This window comes from Macrobrachium nipponense, chromosome 16 (genome assembly GCF_015104395.2).
Source record: "Macrobrachium nipponense isolate FS-2020 chromosome 16, ASM1510439v2, whole genome shotgun sequence".
In the NCBI taxonomy this organism is placed as follows: Eukaryota; Metazoa; Arthropoda; class Malacostraca; order Decapoda; family Palaemonidae; genus Macrobrachium; species Macrobrachium nipponense.
The window spans coordinates 70,790,721-70,804,408 of record NC_087209.1 but is presented as its reverse complement, the minus strand read 5'-3'; the positions used below and the strand labels follow the sequence as shown (position 1 = coordinate 70,804,408).

Sequence of the window (13,688 nt, the reverse complement as noted above, 5' to 3'; positions counted from 1 at the left end):
CAGGGCCTGATGGAATTCCTGCTATTTTGTTAAAGAAAGTAGTTCATTCTATCGCAAAGCCACTTGCAATATTATTAAGACAAAGTGTAGATACAGGCAAGATTTATGATGAGCACAAATTAGCATATATTACCCCTACTTTCAAAAGTGGATCAGACTAGAGGCAAGTAATTATAGGCCTGTGAGTCTAACATCACATATTATGAAAGTGTATGAAAGGGTAATGAAGAAAAATATTATGAAACATTTAATAAAAATAATTTGTTTAATAAAGGACAACATGGTTTCGTACCCGGAAAAAGTACACAAACCCAACTGTTAGTCCACCGTGAGAACATATTCAAAAATATGAAAAGCGGAATGAAACAGATGTGGTTTATTTAGACTTTGCAAAAGCTTTTGATAAAGTAGACCATAATATATTAGCGAAGAAAATGAGAAAACACAATATCGTGGATAAAGTAGGAAGATGGTTAAAAGAATTTTTACACAACAGAAAACAGATAGTTATTGCAAACGACGAGAAATCGGATGAAGTCAAGGTAATATCCGGTGTGCCGCAAGGTACGGTGTTAGCTGCAATACTGTTTGTTATTATGATTGAAGACATAGACAATAATGTGAAGGATTCGGTAGTGAGTAGTTTCGCAGATGACACAAGAATAAGTAGAGAATTACTTGTGATGAAGATAGGCCACCGCTCTACAAAGAGACCTTAACAAAGTATATGATTGGCAGAGGTAAATAGGATGATATTTAACTCTGATAAATTTGAATCAATAAATTATGGAGACAGAGAAAGAAAGCTATATGCATATAAGGGACCTAATAATGAGACCATCACAAATAAGGAAGCAGTTAAAGACCTTGGTGTGATGATGAATAGGAACATGTTATGCAATGATCAAATAGCAACTCTGTTGGCAAAATGTAAAGCAAAAATGGGAATGTTGTTACGGCACTTCAAAACAAGAAAGCTGAACACATGATTATGCTTTATAAAACATATGTTCGTAGTCCACGTTGAATATTGCAATATGATATGGTACCCACACTATCAAAAGGATATTGCACAAATAGAGAGTGTACAAAGGTCCTTTACAGCTAGAATAGAAGAAGTTAAGGACCTAGACTACTGGAAAGACTACAATTCTTAAAAAATTATATAGTCTAGAAGGAGAAGAGAACGCACATGATAATTCAGGCATGGAAACAGATAGAAGGAATAGCAGAAAATATCATGGAACTAAAAATATCAGAAAGAGCAAGCAGAGGTAGATTAATAGTGCCCAAAACTATACCAGGAAAAATAAGGAAAGCACACAGGACATTAATCCACTACTGCACCAGCATCGATAATGCAGCGTCTATTCAATGCGTTGCCAGCTCATCTGAGGAATATATCAGGAGTGAGCGTAGATGTGTTTAAGAATAAGCTCGACAAATATCTAAACTGCATCCCAGACCATCCAAGATTGGAAGATGCAAAATATACCGGAAGATGTACTAGCAACTCTCTGGTAGACATTAGAGGTGCCTCACACTGAGGGACCTGGGGCAACCCGAAACAAGATGTAAGGTCTGTAAGGTAAGGTCTGTAAGGTCTCTCTCTCTCTCTTTATCGCAAAATAAACCATAAGCACTTTTATCTCTCTTATCCAGGGTTAAGAAAAGGCTGATATATAAAATCATGGCAGTAATGCGGATTTTTCAACCTTATGATAAAACAAGAATATACATAAAAAAAACTTTTACAGATTCATAAAACACACAGAAAATGAGAGTCATGCGACAAAATAATGGGGGAGCGTTTTAAAAATCACTTACGGCCTTATAGTGAGCTGTGAAAGGCAGATAACTCCTTGATTATACAAGGGAAATGGAGTCAAAAGCGACTGTTAAAATCTGTCCTCAAGTAACACTGTCGCTCAGGTAATAAATTAACAAGCTAAGTTCTAGAAATTATACTTATTATCGCACTGTAATCGATGTAATTCTCAAATTTTCAAACTTGAGATTATTAGTGAAGTTTATTTACCTGAAAATGACTCCAGATCCACGACGGACTTGATATGACTTGGTTCAATGAGTCTTCTTCTTTCCCACCGTTATCCCTACATTAAGGGGTCGGTTGCCTGATGCTCCGTATTCCTTACAACATCAGGAGATGGTTCACTGTTCGGTAAAGGGGTTATTACAACCGCATGACCTTGCTGTCATCAACCACAGGTTTTGGCGGTGGGCCTAGTCTTTTGACTAAAAAGTCCACCTGCAAGGCAGCAGTTTCTACAGTTATTGGCGGTGGGCCTAGTCTTTTGACTAAAATGTCCACCTGCAAGGTAGCAGTTTCCACAGATATTGGCAGTGGGCCTAGTCTTTTGACTAAAAAGTCCACCTGCAAGGTAGCAGTTTCCACAGTTATTGGCGGTGGGCCTAGTCTTTTGACTAAAAAGTCCACCTGCAAGGTAGCAGTTTCCACAGTTATTGGCGGTGGGCCTAGTCTTTTGACTAAAAAGTCCACCTGCAAGGTAGCAGTTTCCACAGTTATTGGCGGTGGGCCTAGTCTTTTGACTAAAAAGTCCACCTGCAAGGTAGCAGTTTCCACAGTTGTTGGCGGTGGGCCTAGTCTTTTGACTAAAATGTCCACCTGCAAGGCAGCAGTTTCCACAGTTATTGGCGGTGGGCCTAGTCTTTTGACTAAAAAGTCCACCTGCAAGGCAGCAGTTTCCACAGTTATTGGTGGTGGGCCTAGTCTTTTGACTAAAAAGTCCACCTGCAAGGCAGCAGTTTCCACAGTTATTGATGGTGGGCCTAGTCTTTTGACTAAAAAGTCCACCTGCAAGGCAGCAGTTTCTACAGTTATTGATGGTGGGCCTAGTCTTTTGACTAAAAAGTACACCTGCAAGGCAGCAGTTTCCACAGTTATTGATGGTGGGCCTAGTCTTTTGACTAAAAAGTACACCTGCAAGGCAGCAGTTTTCCACAGTTATTGATGTGGGCCTAGTCTTTTTGACTAAAAAGTCCACCTGCAAGGCAGCAGTTTCCACAGTTATTGATGGTGGGCCTAGTCTTTTGACTAAAAAGTACACCTGCAAGGCAGCAGTTTCCACAGTTATTGGCGGTGGGCCTAGTCTTTTGACTAAAAAGTACACCTGCAAGGTAGCAGTTTCCACAGTTATTGGCGGTGGGCCTAGTCTTTTGACTAAAAAGTCCACCTGCAAGGCAGCAGTTTCCACAGTTATTGATGGTGGGCCTAGTCTTTTGACTAAAAAGTCCACCTGCAAGGCAGCAGTTTCCACAGTTATTGGCGGTGGGCCTAGTCTTTTGACTAAAAAGTCCACCTGCAAGGCAGCAGTTTCCACAGTTATTGGCGGTGGGCCTAGCCTTTTGACTAAAAAGTCCACCTGCAAGGCAGCAGTTTCCACAGTTATTGGCGGTGGGCCTAGTCTTTTGACTAAAAAGTCCACCTGCAAGGCAGCAGTTTCCACAGTTATTGATGGTGGGCCTAGTCTTTTGACTAAAAAGTCCACCTGCAGGGCAGCAGTTTTCACAGTTACCTCTTGATTTATCAATGCCAGAAGGTGAATTAAATACCTGGGCACCACTGTCAGGAGCTGGGAGTAAGGAGGGGGTTGGTTGGGGTTGGTGTTGTAATTTAAACGTGCCTGATATGTTTTAGGAAATTATCCTTTTTTTTATTATACTTAAGTTCTGACGTGTGGAACTAAACCTTGAGGGAGAGATAACTTAAAACTCAGAGATAGATAGACAGTTGATGAATACATATATTCATTGGTGGCATATCATTACAGCGCTGAATAATCCTGATGGGTTACGTCGCTTGGTCTTCAGGACCTAAATTTCATAGTCAATCGATCAATGAATCAGCCAATAGCCTTTCTTCCCAGTATTTTTACCAGTTCGAGATGGTCGCCTTTTGAACATATGTGTCAAGTTTAGTTGAAATCAGTTTGGCTGTTCTTGGGATATCTTGCTTAACACTTCAGATACCCCATACACACACACACACACACTCACACAGAAGTATAAATATAAGTCCATACATAATATAGTTTTCCAGGATGTAATTCAGAGTTTGATGCGAATTCGATGCTGGTTTTGGAAAACATTTGAAACATAGTAAATGAAGTGTAGAAAATATCAAGAAACTTTGTGTGTACATGAATTATGGCAGATACGTCATTTTGCAGATGTGTAGGAATGTACGCCACTGTTTCCAATTTGGTTGCCGGAAGCAAATTCGCGAGATGTATATTAGTATTGCACCAGCCCCGGTTTTTTGGCCATGCCCTTAGGTTAGGTTAGGTTAGGTAACTTTAGTGTAGTTTTCACTTACTTATATGGGAGTGAGAAACAATTAGATTATTTTCAAGAAGATTCTTTGGTTAGTTTTTAAGATACGTCATCCCACTTTTTCCAGGGAGGGTTCGGTACTCGGTTACAGTTCGGGAATATGCTCCCCTGGAACGTGTGGGTAATGTATTAGTAATACAAGGAGTTACAAGGATTAGGATGTCTCAAAGACTTGTTAGTCCATCTGAGGAGACATCGTGTGCTCACTTATCTGTAGGAGCAGGTTTTACTGTGCATTCACAGTGTCCTCCTAATGATTTTGTCTAGCTTTCTTTTAAACTCTTCCACACTGTTGTAAAGAAGTTCCCACAATGGGATGTGTTGTATCTCTTCAGTTCTAGTTTCCATCCATTATTTCTTGTCTGTAAATTGGTTACTGTCTGCTTTTGTTATGCCTTTTTGAAAAATGAAAATGAGTAAACATTCGTTTATATGCTACTTTGACATTCCCTAAAATAATCCCAGACATGATCCCTGTTTCACAGTACCTCTTTAAAAACGTATATAAGAGCCATTTAAAAGAGAGAGAGAGAGAGAGAGAGAGAGAGAGAGAGAGAGAGAGCATATGGCTATACAATTAGGAAACACGAATAAATCAAGTGGTACAGCTTAGAATATACAGTGCATCCATTACGAGAAAGATTCCTGCCTGAAACTGGAATGTGGTAGACTATTCAGGAGAACATCACTGCGTCATTAACTTTAGCAGTCGAATATTGAGTTTTTACGTCACAGTTTCTTCCGTTTCTTTACCTTTATCCACGTCTTCCCACGTGATTGCTCTTCCTTATCCTTACCCCCTCCATCTTCCCGTATCTCCTCCCCCCTCCGGGTATGGTCTCGCCCCAAAGCTCCCCTGAGAGACTGGTACGAGGTGGCAGAAGCGGAAGGAATTGCTATATCTCAGGTGTAATCGAGATTCGTCCTTCCAAGTGACGTTGTCATTTTATGCATCTTTCAATGCAGTCGTCAAAGAAGTCCAGAGGAAAGACGAAAACAAAGTGTAAACCGTTACAAATTGATATAGCTTTTTAGAAACTAACAGAAACAACAGAGTAACACCACCCTTTAGAATCAAACAGAAATCACAAAATTAACATAAATTTTGAATCATACAGAAACGAAAAATTAAAAATTTTTATAATCAAACAGAAACAACAAATTAACATCACTTTTTAGAATCAAGCAGAAACAACGTGATAACATCACTTTAGAATCAAACAGAAACAACAAATTAACATCACTGTTCAGAATAAAAAAAGAAACAACAAATTAACATAACTTTTTAGCATCAAACAGAAACTAAAAATTAACCTCCAGTTTTAGAATCAAACAGAAACGAAAAATTAACAGAAACAACAAATTGAAATTACTTTTTTAGAATCAAACAGAAACAACAAATTAACATCCATTTTTAGAATCAAACAGAAACGACAAATTAACATTGCCTTTTAGAATCAAACAAAAACGACATATTAACATCGCCTTTTAGAATCAAACAGAAACAACAATTTAGCATCACCTTTTAGACTCAAACAGAAACGACAGAGGTACTTGGTAGCCTTCTTTCAGAGGAAGTAGAAGAAGAAAGTAAAATAATGTCTTAATTTCCTCGAACGGGAGTACCTAGCAATATGGGAATTCTGGTGAAAGTAAAAGAAATATAAGTTATTTTCCCAAAACGTAATTTATAACCGAAAAGATAACTAATATATTAATGTGAGCCAATGAGTAAATAGACCAGCAAACTGAAGAGACATAGTTCAGGTGTTTGGTGTTGGACGTCAATTAAGTATTGAGGAAGTATGTTGAGTGAGACATGTGTGAAGATGCAGGTGTGCCTTCAAGGTTGTAATGCTGTGATGCTGTGTGGGACATGCTGATATATAAATATATATATATTATATATATATTCTTTTTTTTTTTTTCTTTTGCAAAATTCTTGATTAGCGAAGGACTAAAGGAATTTTTCGATAGTAAAAAGATCTCTGGATTTTTTGAAAGACGGAAAATCTCCAAGTAGCTTGGAAGTATACGTTTATATATATATATATATATATATATATATATATATATATATATATATATATATATATATATATATATATATAAACAGTAAATATATTCATGTTGAAGTTGAATAACATTCTACATGTTTTCGCTAATAGTTTAGCACAGCCTTTTGAGTGTGGGATGCGATTTTTTTTTTTCCGTTCTGATTGTCGGTTATGAACAATTCCAAAAATCACTTATAGAGATTCTTCTCTATTTTCCGAATAGCGACTTGAACAGGCTAGTATTAGAGCGCCTATGGAGATCATTATCAAATACAGGGTCAAGATCGATGTATATATTTCAGCTTATATAGATAAACTATGATATCATAGTCATCAAAGTCATTCTCTCTCTCTCTCTCTCTCTCATCTCTCATCTCTCTCTCTCGTTTTCTTATAGCGAGCTTTCGCCTGGAGCTCTGGCAGCTCCAGACGAAAGCTCGCTATTAGAAAACGTGAGAGAGAGAGAGAGAAAAAGACAGAGACAAGGAGAGAGAGAATGACTTTGATGACTATGATATCATAGTTTATCTATATGAGCTGAAATATTTACTTCGATCTTGACCCTGTATTTGATCATGACCTCCATAGGCGCTCTACTAGCCTGTTTGAGTAGCACGGAAAAAGCCGCTATTCGGAAAATAGAGAAGAATCTCTACAAGTGTAACGCTGCTGAGGTAGCCATCACGTTTAATAAAGTATGCTTGAGAGAGGATCTGCTTCCTAAGTACACTTATATTATTATTATTATTAAACTTCACTTGTTTAAATTCAACTTTGGTGAAGTGTTGCGGCGAGGAGGAGGAATAATCTTGTTCAGGCAGGTTTTACACTTAATTATATTGACAATATCATGAGAAATATAAAGTGATAGTAGCATCAGTAAAAAAGAAAAAAAAATCTTGATTGCATACAAATTTTCCCAAGGATTACGTCAGTCAGCAGTGGGTTGTCACCGGTCCAAATGGAGTGAAAAAAAAAAGGGGGAGGGGTGGTCTTGGGGCAGTCTGGAGATTACCAGAAACCTCCCATCTGCTTGTTGTTAACCGACTTTGCTCGCCGTTCGCCCACGTCACCATTACATGTTTATTTGATGTTATTAAATTTTGATTCTTCTTTTTGATAAGTGACATCTCGTGTTTCCTGCATTCCGTTTCACCTTCTCTTCCTAAAAGCACCATATTCTTTGGAAGCTTGAATTTGAAGTCAGTTAGCCCTTTGGTGGCCTTGTTTCATATGGATAAGGTTCATCTTCTCAAAAATTAATAATAATAAAACTGAATAAGAAAGGGATGTGGTTCCGTCATTATCGTAAAGTAGTTTCGGACGACTGGGTCATATTTGTTCTTTCCAATGGTTCCCAGCTGAAGGACAAGGACGCTTTCTTACCAGTAACTGGTAAGGTTAAAGAAGTTGGACAGCTAAGTGGGAATAGGAGGAAGCAAAAGGTAGAAGGTACTATCTTTTATAAGATAGTTAGGCAGCCTACGGGCTGCTCTATGAGCAAGAGCCCGTGCTGGCATAAGGCCAGCTTAATCTAAAACAACGGCAGTTAGGCAAAACTGGATAAGAGCAGACTGTAAATAATGATATCTTAAAAATATCAAAACGGCCTTTTTTGGGGGGGTGGGGGGCCGGTTGGGTGTTAGACGTTACTGCTTAAGAATTTGTTAGATTTGGGTTCAGATTTTTTTTTTTTTTTTTTTTTTTTTTTTAAGGGGGAGAGGTTAGGGGTCATTGCCTCAAAATTTGTTAGAAGAAAATTTTTTATTTTTTTTATAAAATTTTTTTATTGTGGGAGTTTAGGGTCACTGCCCCAAAATTTATTTAGCAAGAAATTTTTTTGTTTTACTGTGGGAGGTTATTGGGGTTTTAACAAAAAAGGTACACTTTTTTTCAAAATTTGGTTAGAAGATGTTTTTTGGGGCTGTGGGGGGGGGGGGGGGAGGTTTAGGGGTTCACCGCCTCAAAATTTGTTCGAAGATTTTTTTTTAAGGGGGGGCCGGGAAGGGAAGGCGGGGAAAAGGGGAGAGGGGGGTCCTTGTTTTCAACAAGTAACGTTAGACTTGCATCCGAAAGTAGACAGAGGCTAGTTTCGTGAAACGCCAAAGAATGCCAGAGTGGAGATGAGACGGGACTCGACGAAGGACGAATGCTTCGACACTGCCAGAGCTGTGCACGACCTGATTCCGCTAGATCAAACCACCTCGAACAAATGCAGGATTGAAAGCGAAAGTTGGGTCGTGAGTTCCTTTGGGGACAGTTGCAACAGCATTTTTTAAATTTTTAATCAATTTTTTTTTTACCAACATTTTGAGATATTCTCGTAATCTCCTTAGGGGGTTAGTGCCATCAGCACACCTCATATGATGCCCTGGAGGTACTTAAGCTTCTTTGCAGTGTCCCTTCGGCCCCTAGCTGCAACCCCCCCTTTCATTTCTTTTACTGTAACTCCGTTCATATTCTCTTTCTTCCATCTTCCTCTCCATCCTCTCCTAACAGTTGATTCACACTGCAACTACGAGGTTTTCCTCTGTTACACCTTTTCAGACCTGTATTTGCTTTCAGCTTCCATTTCAGCGCTGAATGACCTCATAGGTCCCAGGGCTTGGTCTTTGGCCTAAATCCTGTATTTTGTCCGTCTATTCTCGGCACAGTTAGGGCGTGACTTTTCTCGAGGAAGGGCAGAAGTCCCTATGGGAGCAGCGATTATTTATAGCATCATTTTTCTTCTGTTCCCTTACTTGCTTATTCTGGAGGTGGCTGTCAAGAGGAGTCATTCGAACTATAAATATCCTCAAGTATCTTTTGAGAGCGAGTTGCGTCACTATTGCCTCTCTGACTGGAATCCTTTGTTGGATAGGGCCGTCAGTGCGCCTCATGCGGTGGACTATTGGCATTACCTAAAGTTTGTCTGCAGCGTGCCATCGGCCCATAGCTCCAGCTCTTTTCGTTCCTTTTACTGCACCCCCTTTCATATTCTCTTTCTTCCATCTTACCTTCCATCCTCTCCTAACAATAGATTCATAGTGCAGCTGCGTATGATGCCAGTATAATTCTCAGTAATCAATCAATCAATCAATCAATAGTGCAGCTGCGAGGTTTTCCTCCTGTTACACATTTCAAGGCTTTTACTGTCAGTTTCCCTTTCAGCACTGAATGACACGATAGGTCCCAGTGCTTCTTGCCCTTTGGTCAAAATTCAATGTTAAACTGAATTTGTTTCATAAATATGCAATGAAATGGCGGCTATTCTCTTTTTATTCAAGTTATGTCGTAGTTTTCGGGTTCATCTTCTTTTGTTTTGATTAAATGTCCATCTGTTGTATAAAACCAGCAACGCCAAATTAATGTAAACCGGTAGATTATATAAATTATATAAATAATACGTCATTGATATAAGGTAGGATAAACTGCTAAAAGGTGTAGCAATAAAGAGGCGTTATGATTGTATTAAAGGATAAACTGCTAAAGGTGTAGCAATAAAGAGACGTTATGATTGTATTAATGATACGTAAAATTAAAACCAGGTAGACAAAAATGATTAAAAGGTAACAACAGGAAAGAGACATTATTATATTAAGAAAATTGAGTCACATTATTAGACGTGCGACTGAGCCCGAAGGATTTATTATTATAAATAAGAGGAAAATTTGACAGACAGTGTTGTAGAAATTGGGTATAGCCAGACGGAAGAAGCCAAAGGGAGCAAATAAAAAATGAAAAGCGGAAAGTAACGTTGAAACAAGAGTAACTGCCAATAGCAGATAGTGTGCTAGCTGTAAAAGGCTGCATCTCTTTATTTCCCTTATTTAAATTAAATCTTTTGACTCCTTTTCCTTATGTTCATAACACGACGCATTCAGCTTGGTTACCTAAGGTCTTATATTCATATTTTCTTGACATTACAACTTGTGTTTTTACTCAGATTCCTTGATCTTCACGTGACATCAATACATGTTGATGAATTTTTCCTGGTTTGTTTATTATTTTTAATATTGGACCTTCAGCTTTTCACCAAATGTTCCGTATTGTTTTTCAGATAGCTGCTCCTTCGACGTTCAATAAGTTTTCCTTGCCTTCAAATGATTAGATTCTACTCAATTTTGGTCTATAGCCTACCGTCACATGACATCTTCATCTATTACTAAATTTTCCGGTCTTCACGTTACTCCTTCACCTGTTACTCATTTTTCTTATATTTTCCGCCACATCACACCATCTTGTACTTTTTATTCCTTATATCGTTCCTATTTCACCTTCACGTTTTACTGAATTTTCCTGCGCAGATCTTGTGCGCATTTTGTGATTGCCGCTCATACCAAGTAGTGCAAATGCTAAGTATATCTTATAGCCAGAACACTGAGCTGATGAACAGCTCTCCTAGGGCTGGCCCCAAAAGAACCAGTTGGTTACCTAGCAACGGGACCTACACCTTATTGTAGGATCCGAATCACATTTTATCGAGGAAGGAATTTCTAATCACCAGAAATAAATTTCTCTGATTCTACGTTGGCGGAGCGGGGAATAGAACTTCCGATTACCGAAACGGTAGGCGAACACGTTAACCACTCGTCCAACGAGGAGCTCCCCCAGTGCAGTATAGGCAGCAGTATATGGATGATATGCATAAATTCCACGCCTGCCGAAAATATGCCTAAGAACCGCGTTAGGAACACTTCTTATTTATTTATTTGTAAATAATTCTCAAGGCTCCCCCGTGGCTCGCCTAATTACGCAACTGAATTCCTGCACGAGTGTAAATAGATACCTGAGGTATTCATTGCTTGGCTCGCAGTCATCTCTGAAAACCGGGTCACCCAGAGTTAAATTTGTACCAAGTTCAATATGAAGGATATTTTTGTTTCGTTTGTATCCATGACAGTTTGCAAATGCACGTGTCTTGCAGATATCTACGCATATACATGTTTTATACCAGTTTCACCCGTGCAAGGATGTGTGTTTGTATATGATTATATTTTGCTTCATAAAATACACATATTAATTTATTCGTGACCATAATTATTAGAATACAGTATACAGCCAAGTAAATATGAGCCGGTTTCGTCGTCGCAATCGAGTTTTCTGTACAGAGTATAATCAACGCCACTGAAAATAGATCTATCTTTTGTTGGTCTCGGTATAATTCTCTGAGTCGCGCCCCTCGAAACTTTAACCACGGGCCGATGGTGGCCTGCACTATATCGTTGCCAGAAGCACGATTATGGCTAACTTTTAAACCTTAATTATAATAAAAACTTCAGAGGCTAGAGGGCTGCAATTTGGTATGTTTGATGATTGTAGGTTGGTTGATCAACATGCCAATTTGCAGCCCTCTAGCCTCGTTAGTTTTGAAGATCTGAGGGCGTACAGAAAATGTGCTAAGAGGTAAAGTGGCGGACTGGGCAGACAGAGCCATTTCAATAGGTTTCTTTTTCAGAAAACTACACCAGTCTATCAGTTAAAACTACACCAGTCTATCAGTTAAAACTACACCAGTCTATCAGTTAAAACTACACCAGTCTATCAGATAATCCCTCTTTTTCATATAAATTTTAGTGTTCTTACAGATTCGTCTTCTTAAAAGAGAGGTATGGAGAAAAGGACGGGGGTTGGGGGTAGGGCGGTTTCGGGCACAATATTCCAAAATCTCATATGATTTCTCCCTATGGTTTCTTTCCATTGTGTTTTCAGATCATTTCCATTTGTTATTTGGTCATGGATAATAGTACTAAGAGTTTCAACACTTACACATTAATAACCCATCCCTCTCTCTCTCTCTCTCTCTCTCTCTAGTATGTTAGATGAATGGTGTCATTATCTCTCTCTCTAGTATATTAAATGAATGGTATACATTAATAACCCATTTCTCTCTCTCTCTCTCTCTCTCTCTCTCTCACTCAAGCAGGTTAGATTAAATGGGATGTGGGATGTGATGCGGGAAATTTGTAAATAAAAAAAATAAAAAAAACTTATCAGATATGTAAAATAAACTGGTATTTACCCAATTAAAGTTAACCTGTCTTGGCTGTACTTTTTATATATGGTTTATTTAGTATGTATTGCTTTATATTATAATGCAAACGCATTAATATCTTCGTTTCAATGTTACACTGAACGCAAACAAAAAAAAAAAAAAAAAAAATTAAGAAGTAGCTTTTAATTTCTTATTGTTTGTTCATTGAATAGTTCGTTTTATCAACTGCCGGAGAATATGGAATGAAGGAAATTTAAAGAATTAACGAATCATTGCTAAAACGAAGAGAGTATTAAGTCATTGCTATTTGTTTGTTCAGTGCCTGAGACACGTGTCAGTAATGTTGCTTACAAGCTGGGTGCTTTATCTCAGTGGTCAGAAATAAACTCTGTCTTGAGAGGTTATACAACATCCATGTCAGCCTCATAGCGTCTCAGTGGCATGGTCGGCTTGGTCTTGGCCTGCCACCTCGGTGGCTGCGAGTTCCATTCTCGGGCATTCCATTGACGAGTGAGAGATGTGTATTTTTGGTGATAGAAGTTCACTCTCGACGTGGTTCGGAAGTCACGTAAAGCCGTTGGTCCAGTTGCTGAATAACCAACTGGTTCTATGCAACGTAAAAACACCATACAAACAAACAAACATGCCAGCCTCATGTTCGTTGTCAAGGGAGAATTGGGTTTATGTGTGGAACATTCCTGACCTGTAAAAGAAATAAAATGGTTCAGAGAGAGCCCACACAACAATCCTTGATCGTCAGATGTAAGCAGTAATGCCGAGAAGATTGAATCGTGTATCTGTGTGAGGAGAGATTAAAATAATTGGTCTTATGTTATTTTATTGGTGGAAGTTACTTTCACGTTATTGTATAGTGTTATTTTGTTGATGGAAGTTACTTTCATGTTATAGTATAGTTACATGTGTTCGTCAGATAATGATAGATATTCTTTCAGAATTTAGTATTAAAGATATTGGGATTCAAAGTGTGAAGCGCTCTTTTTTTTCTCTCGATATACGTTCAAATAATTTGAGTTGAATATTTATTTTGCGTTGTATTAACTTGGCAAAGAATCTGCCGTTACGAGTTAAATTGTCCCTTATATAACATATGTGCCATTATTTCACGAAATATATAATGAAATTTTTAGTCATACAAATATTCATTTTTGGAAACCTGCGTCATCATGCATCATAGCTGTGAATATTGTTGATATAAATACACATTTATATAGGTATCCGAAATATGTTCGACATCATTTTGTTAGGTAAAGGTTGAATCTCAT

At 38.3% G+C, this 13,688-nt stretch overlaps 1 protein-coding gene across 2 annotated transcripts in view; it reads left to right on the top strand.

Annotated features, from left to right (window-relative positions):
- The window catches only part of LOC135195813 (mitochondrial adenyl nucleotide antiporter SLC25A25-like), a 206,596-nt gene that overhangs the window by 108,158 nt on the left and 84,750 nt on the right, over nt 1-13,688 (top strand). The window lies entirely within an intron of this gene.